A 14,570-nucleotide genomic window follows, 5' to 3' on the forward strand; every position below is an offset into this window, starting at 1 on the left:
CACGTGCCTATGAAGTTAAGGTATGATATCAGGCATTTTGCACACTGGAGGAGGGGTGGCAGGATAAAGAAAGTATGCAATTTTGAAGAGCTGATTTGCATTCCTGAGACTTCTGACTTTCCTCTCCTCTGCAGTCCTTAGAACAATCAACTCCCTTGACAAAGATTCTTTGCTTGACCAAACTTTAAACAGGCTCTGAACCTTCTCCTAGGCCCTTCTATGCCCTTCCTCATAAAATCCAGTTTTAGCATGAAACCTGCTAAATCTGTTAAATGGAACCTTTGAGCCTTGATATCCAATCATCCTGAATATTTGAACAGGTTCCTCATCTCCCATCATGCTCCCCTTCCCCTGCCCCTGCAAGATGATGTCCCATAACCTAGGCTAACTTTTTTTTTTTTTTTTTTTAATTTTTATTTTTCAGTGGGTTTTGTCATACATTGATATGAATCAGCCATAGAGTTACACGAATTCCCCATCCCGGTCTCCCATCCCACCTCCCTCTCCACCCGATTCCTCTGGATCTTCCCAGCCCAACAGGCCCGAGCACTTGACTCATGCCTCCCACCTGGGCTGGTGGTCTGTTTCACCACAGATAATATACATGCTGTTCTTTCGAAACATCCCGCCCTCCCCTTCTCCCACAGAGTTCAAAAGTCTGTTCTGTACTTCTGCGTCTCTTCTTCTGCCCTGCATATAGGGCCATCGTTACCATCTTTCTAAATTCCGTATATATCTGTTAGTATACTGTAATGTTCTTTATCTTTCTGGCTCACCTCACTCTGTATAATGGGCTCCAGTTTCATCCATCTCATTAGAACTGATTCAAATGAATTCTTTTTAACGGCTGAGTAATATTCCATGGTGTATATGTACCACAGCTTCCTTATCCATTCATCTGCTGATGGGCATCTAGGTTGCTTCCATGTCCTGGCTATTATAAACAGTGCTGCGATGAACATTGGGGTGCACGTGTCTCTTTCAGATCTGGATTCCTCAGTGTGTATACCCAGAAGTGGTATTGCTGGGTCATATGGCAGTTCTATTTCCAGTTTTTTAAGAAATCTCCACACTGTTCTCCATAATGGCTGTACTAGTTTGCATTCCCACCAACAGTGTAAGAGGGTTCCCTTTTCTCCACACCCTCTCCAGCATTTATTGCTTGTAGACTTTTGGATAGCAGCCATCCTGACTGGCGTGTAATGGTACCTCATTGTGGTTTTGATTTGCATTTCTCTGATAATGAGTGATGTGGAGCTAACTTTAACATGAATTCTGTTAGGTTGGTTTAGCCAGAGTACCCCTTGGCTTAGACATTTCCTTCATCAATTTTCCGAAGAGGGCATGGCATCCCACTCCAGTATTCTTGACTGGAAAATCCCATAAACAGGGAAGCCTGGCAGGCTGCAATCCTCAGGGTAACACAGAGTCAGACATGACTGAAGTGACTTTGCACACAAGCATGAAATCCCCACCTTGCTTCTTACTATAAATTCTGACTTGCCCATGTTGTATTCAGATTTGAGTCCAGTTCTCAGCTAAAGTCCCTTTTTCTCTATTGCAGTAGCACTGAACAAAATCTGTATTACTACTTTAGCTACTACCCAGCTCTAGCTTTTCTTTGACATCATTAAATCCAAAGATCTATTTGGGGTCAAGCAAACAAGCATATCAGGTAATAAATAAGCTTAGTCAAAAATGTGCAATATGTCATGTGAGCAGCTTGGAATTTACGGACAGTTAAAAATGAGCAATGTCTTTGAAAGTATTCCTAATGAAAGTGGGAGAACAGAACTGACTTCTTAGAAACCAGCTCAAGCCTCTGACTCCTTTCAGAAGTTTTTGAGTAATTAACACTCCTATGAATAACTACAGTGAACAAGAATTAAGAAAGTATTGGTATGAAGGGGTACTGCAAAACATCTAATAGAGGAAGTCTGCCCCACCCAAATTAGAGATGGACATCAGACAGCAAAGCATCAGAATAGACGGACTATGAAAAAAACATCATAGAGCATCAGTGGATAAAATGCCATATGCTACAGGGTGTGAATGGAAAATAAATTCTCCTCTAAAGGAGCCCATAGTGTGGGTTTGGTTACTTTATTACAGAAAATCACTGGAACTTCTTGCCTTGTTAAGGGACAGGAAAAGAGCAGAGTTTTCATGCCCTCTCTTAGTGCACCATTCTGCCCAAACCTCCACATGCTCACCAGTCTGGAAGCTCTCCAAACTCCATCCTTTTGAGTTTTTATGGAGGCTTCATTACATAGGCATGTTTGATTAAATCATCAGTGATGGATGGTAGATTCAATCTCTATTTCCTCTCTTCCCCAGATGTCAGGGGAGTGGGACTGAATGTTCCAATCCTCCAATCATGTGGTTGGTCTTTGGGGCAGCCAGCCCTCATCCTTTTGAACTGTCCCAAAAGTCACCTCATTAACATAAACTCAGGTCTGGTTGGAAAAGGTTTATGAATACTAAGACACCTTTATCATACTTATCACTTAGTAAATTCTAAAAGGTTTAGAAGATATGCACCAGGAGCAGGAGAAAAACCAAATACATATTTCTTATTATGGATCACAATATCACACTGTCTCTTTTTTTATTCATTTGTTGCAGTGAGTAATAAACCCAAATTATTCAATTAAGCATATGTTATTGGTAGTCATTAGATAGAGTGTTTGAGAGGGTATGAGACCCAGGGAAGCGGGGAACTACTGACTTTGTAATTGTGTTCTCTTTAAAGACGGACCCTTAACTTAATCCCTGATCAAGTAATTATAATGAGCCTTCCTATGTTAGACCTCATAGTGTTTCTGGAATATGCATCTGATGCCTATGTCTTTTGTTCACAGAAAAATAAAAAAGTGTATTTTTATGCAGAGTATGTTGGAAACCCCCACAGTATTTAGTAAATATGTGGCAAAATGCTAAAAATGTTAAGATGGTATAAAATGATAGATTACAAAATATAAAGACCAATTTAAAAAAATGTAAAGGAAAGCAGTAGTGATTTTCTTTCAATATTATTTATTTTTGCCTGGAGAATTCCATGGACAGAGGAGCCTGATGGGCCACAGTCCATAGAGTTGCAATGAGTCCGACAAGACTGAAGTGACAGAGCATGTGTGTATGCACATGCGGTGTGTTTTCACTGAAGTCCAATATTGTTAATTTTTATGGCTCGACTTGACCTAATTGAGATATAATTAGGCTAAAGATCAGAGGTTATCTTTAAGCTTTGATTCTTATTAAGAATAAATTCACATTAAATTCTTCTGCTCTTCATTCCACATAAAAACAGATGTCTACTTCTGAGAATTATTTAATAAACAGTTGTTTGGATTTTCATTATTTTTGGTGAGATTAATACCTAATGTAATTCTAAACCAGTATTCTCAAAATGCCAATTCTTTTAAATGTACTGAGGACCTAAATACTTGAATATTAATCCCTATTGAAACAGTTCTGTTGCCTTTGTATGCACCAAAACAGTCACAATTTTGACAATGTAATATATTTTCATTGTGCTTTTAATTATAGCTAGTCATTAATTAATGATACCTTACAGTGAACAGCAGCCATATGACAAGATTAAGGGGAAATAACTGGTGTCAATGAATAAGCAATCTGTCAGTATGAACATAACTATAAATAATTTATGACCTACATTAAGAAACAATCGTAGCATAACAGAGTTCTGGTAATAAAAAACATCTTGTACAAAAGTTGGCTTAAAGCTCAACATTCAGAAAACTAAGATCATGGCATCTGGTTCCATCACTTCATGGCAAATAGATGGAGAAACAGTGGCTGACTTTACTTTTTTGGGCTCCAAAATCACTGCATATGGTGTTTGCAGCCATGAAATTAAAAGATGTTTACTCCTTGGAAGGAAAGTTATGACCAACCTAGACAGCATATTAAAAAACAGAGATATTACTTTGTCAACAAAGGTCTGTCTAGTCAAGGCTATGGTTTTTCCAGTGGTCGTGTATGGATGGGAGAGTTGGACTATAAAGAAAGCTGAGCGACAAAGAATTGATGCGTTTGAAGTGTGGTGTTGGAGAAGACTCTTGAGAGTCCCTTGGACTGCAAGGGGATCCAACCAGTCCATCTTAAAGGAGATCAGTTCTGAGTGTTTATTGGAAGGACTGATGTTGAAGCTGAAACTCCAATATTTTGGCCACCTGATGCGAAGAGCTGACTCATTTAAAAAGACCCTGATTCTGGGAACGATTGAGAGCAGGAGGAGAAGGGGACGACAGAGGATGAGATGGTTGGATGGCATCACCGACTCAATGGACATGAGTTTGGGTAACCTCTGGGAGTTGGTGATGGACAGGGGGGCCTGGCGTGCTGCAGTTCACGGGATTGCAAAAGAGTCGGACACGACTGAGTGACTGAACTAAACTGAACTGAATAAATGTTGACGAAGGTATATATTGGGAGAAAAGTCTACAGTTCTTTGCTCAGTTATTGAATGGTGTGAAGTACTTCTTGTGATAATTTTGTTAAATCAGACAAATTTCCCTGATGGGGCAATGAGTGTAACAAAAGTGTTTTTGGTCACTGATAGTATCACCATAGTTCAAATTCATCTCGAAAGTTCATTTGGCCAACACTGTGGATACGATAGTTCTCAGGCTTCTGGATTAAATGCCATTTGAATTCAAATGCTGTTGGTTTGATTTTTCTTTTAATATTCAGCAAATTTTAAGGCATAGAATCGTTCTTTATCCCAGTCAAGGAAATAAGGAGTGTAAATAGATACTGGAAAGTTTTTAATGTATTTCTATAAAAATTTAAGGACAGGAGTTAAGTCTGTTTAGGTTTCTGTTCAAATTTGGCAGCTCCTCAAGATCTCACTAACAAGAATTAATGGACCTTTGTTTTCATGGTTATTTAATTACATGACTCCGCTATCACCACATGCTGCTCCTCTCCCCATCCCATTGCCAGCTAGTTTCTTCTGCTTATAATACATTATAGTTGTCTTTACCTAGGCTCCCCATTACTTTGTGGTATTCTTTTTTCACCTTAGCTGATAGCTGGCCAGTTGTCTTTAAGAAGATCTTAGTTCCAATGCCATAGATTAGAAGTAATGAGCCCAGCTTACAATTTTGGTAGGAAAAGTTGGTTCTAAATCACTTTTATAGTCTAAACTATTATTCTGTGCTTCAGTCTCTTTATAGTGGCAGGAAAATGGTGATAACTAGAGGAAACTTGGGCATCACTGGATGAAGATGGCAGAACATTCCTATGGCATGGGACCAGTCACTGCTGAACGGTTACCTAAGGGAGAAACGCATTTCCATATTACTTAACCATCATTTTTTTTTTCAGGGTTGGGGAAAGCAGCTTGAGAATGTACACTACCTAATTCAGAAATGTGTACCTAAAAGTGAGCTACTGACCCCAGCTGGTGTTAGTGGTAAAGAACCCGCCTGCCAATGCAGGGGATGTAGGAGATGTGGGTTCAATCCCTTGGGTTGGGAAGATCTTCTGGAGAAGGGCACGGCAGCTACTCCAGTATTCTTGCCTGGAGAATCCCATGGACAGAGGAGCCTGGTTGGCCACAGGCCATGGGGTCGCACAGAGTCAGACAGGACTGAAGCAACTTAGTACTACATAACAATGACAAAAATTAAAATGTATACCCTTAAATTTTAGGATCATGGAATAGGAGACAGAGAAACACACAAAAGGTGTTGATCTCGAGGTACTGATGTAAAACATCAAGTGCTAAAGTAAAACTATTTGGTAAAAAACTATGTTGTGCCATAACTAGGAAGGCACATGTGCTTTTACAACCTCTACAAGTTATTAGACAAAGAAAGACCTATCAAGGAGAGGTTGAAGGAGCTAAACCTCCCTAGAACAGAATCACTCTACCCATATCTTTAGGAATAAGAGTCCTAAAATATCTCACTGGTTGGGCTATTCTTCTTATGATCATCTTTGTGCCATAAACACTGTAAAACATTATTCAGTTCAGTTCAGCCACTCAGTCGTGTCCGACTCTTTGCAACCCCATGAATTGCAGCATGCCAGGCCTCCCTGTCCATCACCAACTCCCAGAGTTTACTCAAACTCATGTCCATTGAGTCAGTGATGCCATCCAGCCATCTCATCCTCTGTCATCCCCTTCTCCTCCTGCCCCCAATCCCTTCCAGCATCAGGGTCTTTTCCAATGAGTCAACTCTTCGCATGAGGTGGCCAAAGTACTGGAGTTTCAGCTTCAGCATCAGTCCTTCCAATGAACACTCAGGACTGGTCACCTTTAGGATGGACTGGATGGATCTCTTTGCAGTTCAAGGGACTCTCAAGAGTCTTCTCCAGCACCACAGTTCTAAAGCATCAATTTTTCGGTGCTCAGCTTTCTTCACAGTCCGACTCTCACATCCATACATGACCACTGGAAAAACCATTACCTTAATTAGATGGATCTTTGTTGGCAAAGTAATGTCTCTGCTTTTTAATATGCTATGTAGGTTGGTCATAACTTTCCTTCCAAGGAGTAAGTATCTTTTAATTTCATGGCTGCAGTCTCCATCTGCAGTGATTTTGGAGCCCCACAAAATAAAGTCTGACACTGTTTCCACTGTTTCCCCATCTATTTCCCATGAAGTGATGGGACCAGATGCCATGATCTTAGTTCTCCGAATGTTGAGCTTTAAGCCAACTTTTTCACTCTCCTCTTTCCCTTTCATCAAGAGGCTTTTCAGTTCCTCTTCACTTTCTGCCATAAGGGTGGTGTCATCTGCAAATCTGAGGTTATTGACATTTCTCCCAGCAATCTTGATTCCAGCTTGTGCTTCTTCCAGCCCAGCGTTTCTCATGATGTACTCTGCATACAAGTTAAATAAGCAGGTGACAATATACAGCCTTGACATACTCTTTTCCTTATTTGGAACGAGTCTGTTGTTCCATGTCCAGTTCTAACTGTTCTTTCCTGACCTGCATTTAGCTTTCTCAAGAGGCAGGTTTAGGTTTCTCAAGAGGCAGGTCAGGTGGTCTGGTATGCCCATCTCTTTCAGAATTTTCCACAGTTTATTGTGATCTGCACAGTCAAAGTCTTTGGCATAGTCAATAAAGCAGAGGTAGATGTTTTTCTGGAACTCTCTTGCTTTTTTGATGATCCAGCGGTTGTTGGCAATTACTAGATTTCACCAAAATTTACCATTAACTATTTCTCTCACAGTTTTCTTTATGTGTGTAAAACATTACTATATTTCACCATAATTTACCATTAACTATTTCTCCCACAGTTTTCTTTATGTGTGATGTGCAAGTTGCTCAGAAAACAAGAGCAACAAAACCAAAACTTGGGATATAGTTTGAAATCAAGGAGCACACATATATTTCTTACTTTGCATTGTCATGTAACAGTATATCTTGAAGATGTTCTAAACAGCAGTACAACCAGATCTCCCTAATATTAATAAATGGCTGACAATTATCCCTTTGTGTACACGTAACCTCTCAATGTATATTGAGGTCATCTCTGATCTTTTGCAATAAAAAACATACTTCAGTGGTATGTAAATTCACCTTTGCTTAAATGGTTAAATGCATTTCTAATATAAATTCCTAGGCATAAATTCCTAGGGCACAGGTATGTATGTTTAAAATTTTGATATATTCCTGAATTTCCTCCCAAAGAAGTTGCACAATTTGCACACCCACCAACAGTGTATGAAAACCCATTTCCTTATAAACACTGCCAATGCAGTGTAACAGCGACTACTTTTCATCTTTGTCAATGTGGTAAGTAAAAAATCATTCCTCACTGAAAATGTAAATAAATAGATAGATAAAACAAACCTTGAAAAAATTGTCTTTGGTTACTCTCTACCTGCTATCCTTTACATAAATTTTCCTTGCTATAAATTCAAAATTATCCAGAATATCTCCACTCATCTTTGTCTCCAAAGCTGTTACACCAGTCAAAGCCATTTAGTCTAGATTATTGCAATAACCATTATAGATGCAGATATAGAAATAGATATAAATATTTGCTGATGCATTGGCTAAGCTTCAGAATCAGACCTCTTACAATCAAAAACCTGTGATTATAGTTCTTAATTTCATGGTTATTAATTCTCCAACAATCTCATTTCCCAGGTTAAAATCACTGAAACTACCTTAGAATTAATAATGCTGTCTGAAAGATTTCACAGAGGAAGTATATAAGTCCTGGAAGTTAAATACCACCTGAAAGCTTAAAGTATAATTTAGTATCAGATCCAGAATTAAATTCAAAGTTGAATGATTTCCGTTAGGCAATGCTTTGTCTTCAGGCGTATGTCCCAAATTAACAATGAAAGGAACAAATGAATTATCTGTTCAGAATGACCTCTATCACCATGGTCCATATACTTAAATTGATTGTGCTTAGTCACTTAGATATGTCCGACTGTTTGTGACCCTATGGTTTGTATAGTCCTTTAGGCTCCTCTGTCCATGGGATTCTCCAGGTGAGAATATTGGAGTGGGTTGCCATTCCCTTCTCCAGGGGATCGTCCCAACCCAGGGATTGAATCCAGGTTTACTGTGTTGCAGGCAGATTCTTTACCATCTGAGTCACCAGGGAAGGCATATCTTAATTGATTATATTTTCGCAAAGTGCCCTAAGTTTTCACATACTTTATATTTATTTGTGAGCATCAATATATAATATCCATGTATGAATTTAAAATTTAAAAACAATATGAACACTTGCTTGTTATTATAAGAGCTTAAATTAGAAACCACAAAAAGTCCATAATGATTAGAATCTTCATTACCATATGTAATTTTGTTATGAAATTGATAATAAATTAAACAAAAAATTATAGTGATTTCATCAATTTAGTCACCTTTCTGAAGCATTTTCTACATTCTGCTCTAAAGTAAATAAGGCCACTAGATGCTCTGTCCTGGAATCAATACAGCTTATCTATCACTTTCAGCTATTTGATCTACCCAGGTGTATAAGACAAACACAGGAACGACTGGGTTTTTATTTGACTAATTGGATGCTAAGACAAGTGGTGGTAATAATACAAAGAAGATGAGCAAGAAGCAGAAGCAGACAGAACAAAAGAAGAGAGAGAATTAGGAATAACAACTTAGAGACTCCTTCTTCACCGTGTGCTGTTGTCAAAGGTAAACACTGCAGACAGAGCTCATCTCCTCTGCACAATAATCTTATTTTTATTAACTTCATTTTAACTATGGCAAACTAAGGCTCAGGGATTATAAAAATAACTTTCAAAGTAAAAAACATATTAAATGAGAAAATTCGAATTCAAACACACAACTGCTTGTCTCTTAAATTAATAACCTCCCTACTATGCTAACAATAAATAGAAGCTTTATTTCTGCATTATTGCATTACATTTATATACTTCAATCTATTAAATGATACCTATTTAAAGGGAAAGTGGAAGATGCTGCTATAAAATGGAATTTTTTTATTAGGATCTTTGACTTAATAAAAGATCAAAATACTATATTTGGAAAAATCTGAAGTTTAGCTCTATTTAAATCTTAAAATAGATTTTAGCTCTACTTAAATTTTAGTAAATTCTAGTAAATTTTAGTAAAATTTCTAGTAAATTGTAGCTCTACTTAAATCTTAAAGATTTAAGTATTAAATTAATATATTGTATTCTCCTATATGGTCTTCCCCATTGGCTCAGCAGGAAAGAATCCACCCAAGCACAGGAGCTGCAGCAGGCATGAGTTCCATGCCAGGGTCTGGAAGATCTCCTGGAGAAGGGCACTCCAGTATTCTTGCCTGGAGAATCCCATGGACAGAGGAGCCTGACGGGCTACTGTCCATAGGGTCACAGAGTTGGACATGACTGAATATTACAGTGATGTAATATTTAAGATGCACAGACACACTCTTCTATGTAGCCAGAGAAAAGCATCTCTATTTATAATTTTGTAAAATGGTCTTTATGTTTTAGCTAAGTAAGTAAACTATTAGTCTCAATGTCTCAACTAATTTATCCTGTTTTCAATTTCATTCTACTTTTGCTCTTTCTTCATTTATTCAACTCCCTAGATTGACAACTTTACTTTGAAATTCACTTTTTTTTAAGATCAAAAGTAAGACAGGAAGCCTATTGACTATTTTGAGGAGAGGGCACCTACCTTAATATACTAATGTCATTCTGTAAATTCAGATTATTATTGACATAGAATAAAACCTAAAATGCACCGAGACAAAGATTGAATTTGCTTCAGCAAATTAAGGTTAGATTAAATGAATGTCTAATGTAACTGACTGTAGATATTATCATTATTTTTATCATAATTTACATATACAATTTTCTTTTTCTTCTCCATTTCCAGTAGTTAGGTTGAATGAATTCTGATTAATTACCAGGGGGGTGGATTGAAGTGCTATACATTATGGTTTATAGAAATATTTCCCCTTAAGCATCCCTAATGAGAAAGGAAAATTAAACACATTTTTCAAAAATACATTCATTCAACGATACTAATCCAAATAAAGAGTACATGCAATTAAATAATTTTAAATTTTAGTAAATTCTGTAGATGTAATTTATTACTATTTTTACTAGGTCCGCATTGATAATAACCATTTCCTCTATCTCCACTATTCAAATTAGATTTAACTTAGATGTAAGCTAAGGCAATCCATGTTTTGATATATTTATAAACAGTGAAATAGAGAGCCTATGATGCATGGTATAACTGACTCAAGCAATTTGTCTACAGGTTGCCTGCCAGATGCCTTATCTTCTGCTCTTTTACTGCCTAATCTCTTTGGCAAGTAACTGATACTATTTTATTTTTCAATAAATAAAATAGGTGTTTCTGATCATAACTAATCTCACTGGATTCCTCACCTAATTAAAAACATAAAATCTTGTTCTCCTCTCCTGCTTTCTCTGGAATTAATCATAAGCTCAAAATAATTATAATTATTTCTATTTAAGCAAAATAATTTACTTTATTTGATCCCTCACAGACTGTTGCAACTCTCCACCGTTTGTGTTTTATATGAAAGCAGAAGTGAAAATGATAGTTGCTCCATCGTGCCCAACTCTTTGCAACCCCATGGACTATAGGCAGGCTTTTCTGTCCATGGGTCTTCCCTGGTGGCTCAGCTGGTAAAAATTTGCCTGCAGTGTGGGAGACCTGGGTTCGATCCCTGGGTTGGGAAGATCTCCTGGAGAAAGGAACGACTACCCACTTTAGTATTCTGGCCTGGAGAATTCCATAGATTGTATTGTATAGCCCATGGGGCCGCAGAGAGTTGGACATGACTTTCACTTCACTTCGCTTCCCTTCTGTCCATAGGATTTCTCAGGCAAGAACGCAGAAGTGGGTTGCCATTCCCTTCTCCAGGGGATCTTCCCTCCCTAGGGATCAAACCCAGGTCTTCCGTATTGCAGACTGGTTCTTCACCATTTGAGCTACCAGGGAAGCCTATATGTATATGTTAGCTTATTTGATTTCTTCATCGCTCATCCATACTGAAGTGCTCAAATAGTACTGTTTATTAGCCAATTATTCAAGATTAGATAAATCTATTCTAAGGTAGAGAATACATACCATTTTCTATTATAACATCCTTTCACACATTTATTTAAATAGAACATGAGAAGACTTCCGAGACTTCCCACACAAACATACCCACACACACATGCACACACACACACATATATCAAGCGGATAATATATATATATAAAAACTACACGTTATTAGGGAAGTTATGCAAAGTTTATGTTCTACTTATTTGAGAGCATAATGTTAAAATCTCCATTATATTCTAACATATACCTTATGATTGTCTTTTATAGGTGCTCTTAGAACAAACAGATGTATAATTTGCTAATCTTTTTTAACTTACAAAACTTCTATTTTTCATCTGTATTTGACTTGGCTTTTTAAAGTCCTCATTTGGCAGTGTCTAGCATATTACCTAATTTTTGTGCTTTGTCTTTTTCATTTCTTTTTCAGTACCTGTGGGTACTGATAATAATTCAATAATTGCCCAGTCGCTGTGTTTAGTGCTGAATGAGGTATAAACAGATTGATGAATCAGAGACCTGCCATCCCAGAGTTCATGATTCCCCATTGCCCAAAAGGGTTAAGTAGCCATTGGCTTCATGTGGCTGAAGCTTGGGTTTTTATACAAAAATGATCTTTTTTTAAGAAATGGTAGAACTTGCTTTAGATAATTTATATTCTTAAGTTTTACTTGTGTATGTATTTGTTGTTCCTTTTGACTAAAAAACTTGCCAGTCCAGTCATTCTTTATTATTAGGAAAGAATACAAGATTGATGAATCATATTTCAGTCTTCCCAAATTGGAGTTAGGACCTCTAAGGAGTTGTTTACTAATTGGAAACAGAACTATGGTTCACTTCTTTTGTCCTCTGTGATCCAAATTTCAGATTGTGAAACAGCAGCGTTGAAGTGAGCAGGTTCTTCAATGTTGCACATGTCACCTTCCAAGTTAGTCTTTTTTTCAACATGAATGGAGAAGAGCTTCTTATTTAAACCACTGATTTCTAGAGTACTTGAAATGGAGCCTGCCTATTTTGATATATTTTTCCTCTTTTTCCCTATCTTATATCTTCTCCTGTGCATAGAGAAGTTTATCTAACCATCAAAATCTATCACTTTGCTCTTTCTCTCTTGTCAAAGACACTAAAACTCATATGAGTCTAACAGTAGTATAAAAAGAAACTGCCACTGACATTTATTTTGTATATACTTCATGTGAAGCACTGATAGACATTTTCTATATATTATTTCTAATCTTCACAACAAGAACAACAGGTAAATATCATGGTTCCTGTTTTACGGGAAAGTACATAGAAGCTCCAGAGGTTAAACCGCTCACCTATTTACACAGATAGTATCACAGATGTGATATGAACTCACGCTACTTGACTGCAAGATCCATTTCACTTCATTACACATCAACCTTGCTTTCTTATGTTACTTCTTCATTCCTGTCCTTCACCTTTAACATCCACTTGTGCTCATGCTTAGGTGCTCAGTCATGTCTGACTCTTTGTGACCCCACAGACTGTAGCCCACTAGGCCCCTCTGTCCCTAGAATTTTTCAGGCAAGAATGCTGGAGTGAGTTGCCATTTTCTTCCCCAGAGAATCTTCCCGACCCAGAAATCTAACATGCATCTCAAGAATCTCCTGCATTGCAGGTGGATTCTTTACTTCTGAGCCATTGGAGAAGCCCCATCAACATCCACTATCTAATCTCTAATCTTTTAAAACCATGCATGTCTTATTTCTGTTTATCTATATCCATGTATCTGTACATCTTTGTGTTACCTCTTGGTTGTCTTGGTTTTATTCAAAAAATGTTCACTAAAATATGTCCCTTGGATGACAAAGAAATCTGCCTTTAGACTCAGGTTCTATGATCCTCATTTATAATTTCTTGTCCCAGATTTTTCACTCCAAATACTGGCCCCATCCTTTCTGAACTGACGGTCTACTTTCTAGAGTGATTGTCTTTAATCTGAATGATAGATTCCTCTAGAATCCTTACTTGCCCACTTAGACATACTAGAGTGCCTCAATTTTGGTCCTCATGACCCCTTGCTTCAATATTTCCTTCCTGTTGAAGAGCAGATTGAAATGATGGCAAGTTTTTTGACTTTGCATTTATACAGACATGCATTTGAATCTTAGCTCTGTGACTTATTGTGCCATGTGCCATGCTGTGCTGTCGTTTCAGTTTTGCCTGACTCTGTGTGACCCTGTGGACTGTAGCCCGCCATGCTCCCTGCAACTTATTAGGCAGATGCAAAATAGTTAATTTTGTTAGATGCTCTGTTCAGTCAGTTCAGTCGTTCAGTCATGTCTGACTCTTTGCGATCCCATGGACTACAGAACGTCAGGCTTCCCCGTCCATCACCAACTCCCGGGCCTTACTCAAACTTATGCCCGTAGAGTCGGTAATGCCATCCAACCATCTTATCCTCTGTTGTCCCCTTCTCCTCCTGCCTTCAATCTAATGAGTCTGTTCTTTGCATCATTTGGCCAAAGTGTTGGATCTTCAGCTTCAGCATCAGTCCTTCCAATGAATATTCAGGACTGATTTCCTTTAGGATGGACTGGTTGGATCTCTTTGCAGTCCAAGGGACTCTCAAGAGTCTTCTCCAACACCACAGTTCAAAATCATCAATTCTTCAGTGTTCAGCTTTCTTTATAGTCCAACTCTCACATCCATACCTGTCTATTGGAAAAACCATAGCTTTTACTTGACGGACCTTTGTCTGCAAAGTAACATCTCTGGTTTTAACATACTGTCTAGGTTGGTCATAACTTTCCTTCTAAGGAGAAAGCGTCTTTTAATTTCATGGCTGCAGTCACCATCTGCAGTGATTTTGGAGCCCTAAAAAGTAAAATCTCTTACTGTTTCCATTGTTTCCCCATCTATTTGCCATGAAGTGATGGGACTGAATGCCATGATCTTAGTTTTCTGAATGTTGAGTTTTAAGTCAACTTTTTCTTTCACTTTCATCAAGAGGCTCTTTAGTTCTTCTTCACTTTCTGCCATAA

The sequence above is a fragment of the Muntiacus reevesi genome, chromosome 5 (assembly GCF_963930625.1).
Source record: "Muntiacus reevesi chromosome 5, mMunRee1.1, whole genome shotgun sequence".
NCBI classification, from domain to species: Eukaryota; Metazoa; Chordata; class Mammalia; order Artiodactyla; family Cervidae; genus Muntiacus; species Muntiacus reevesi.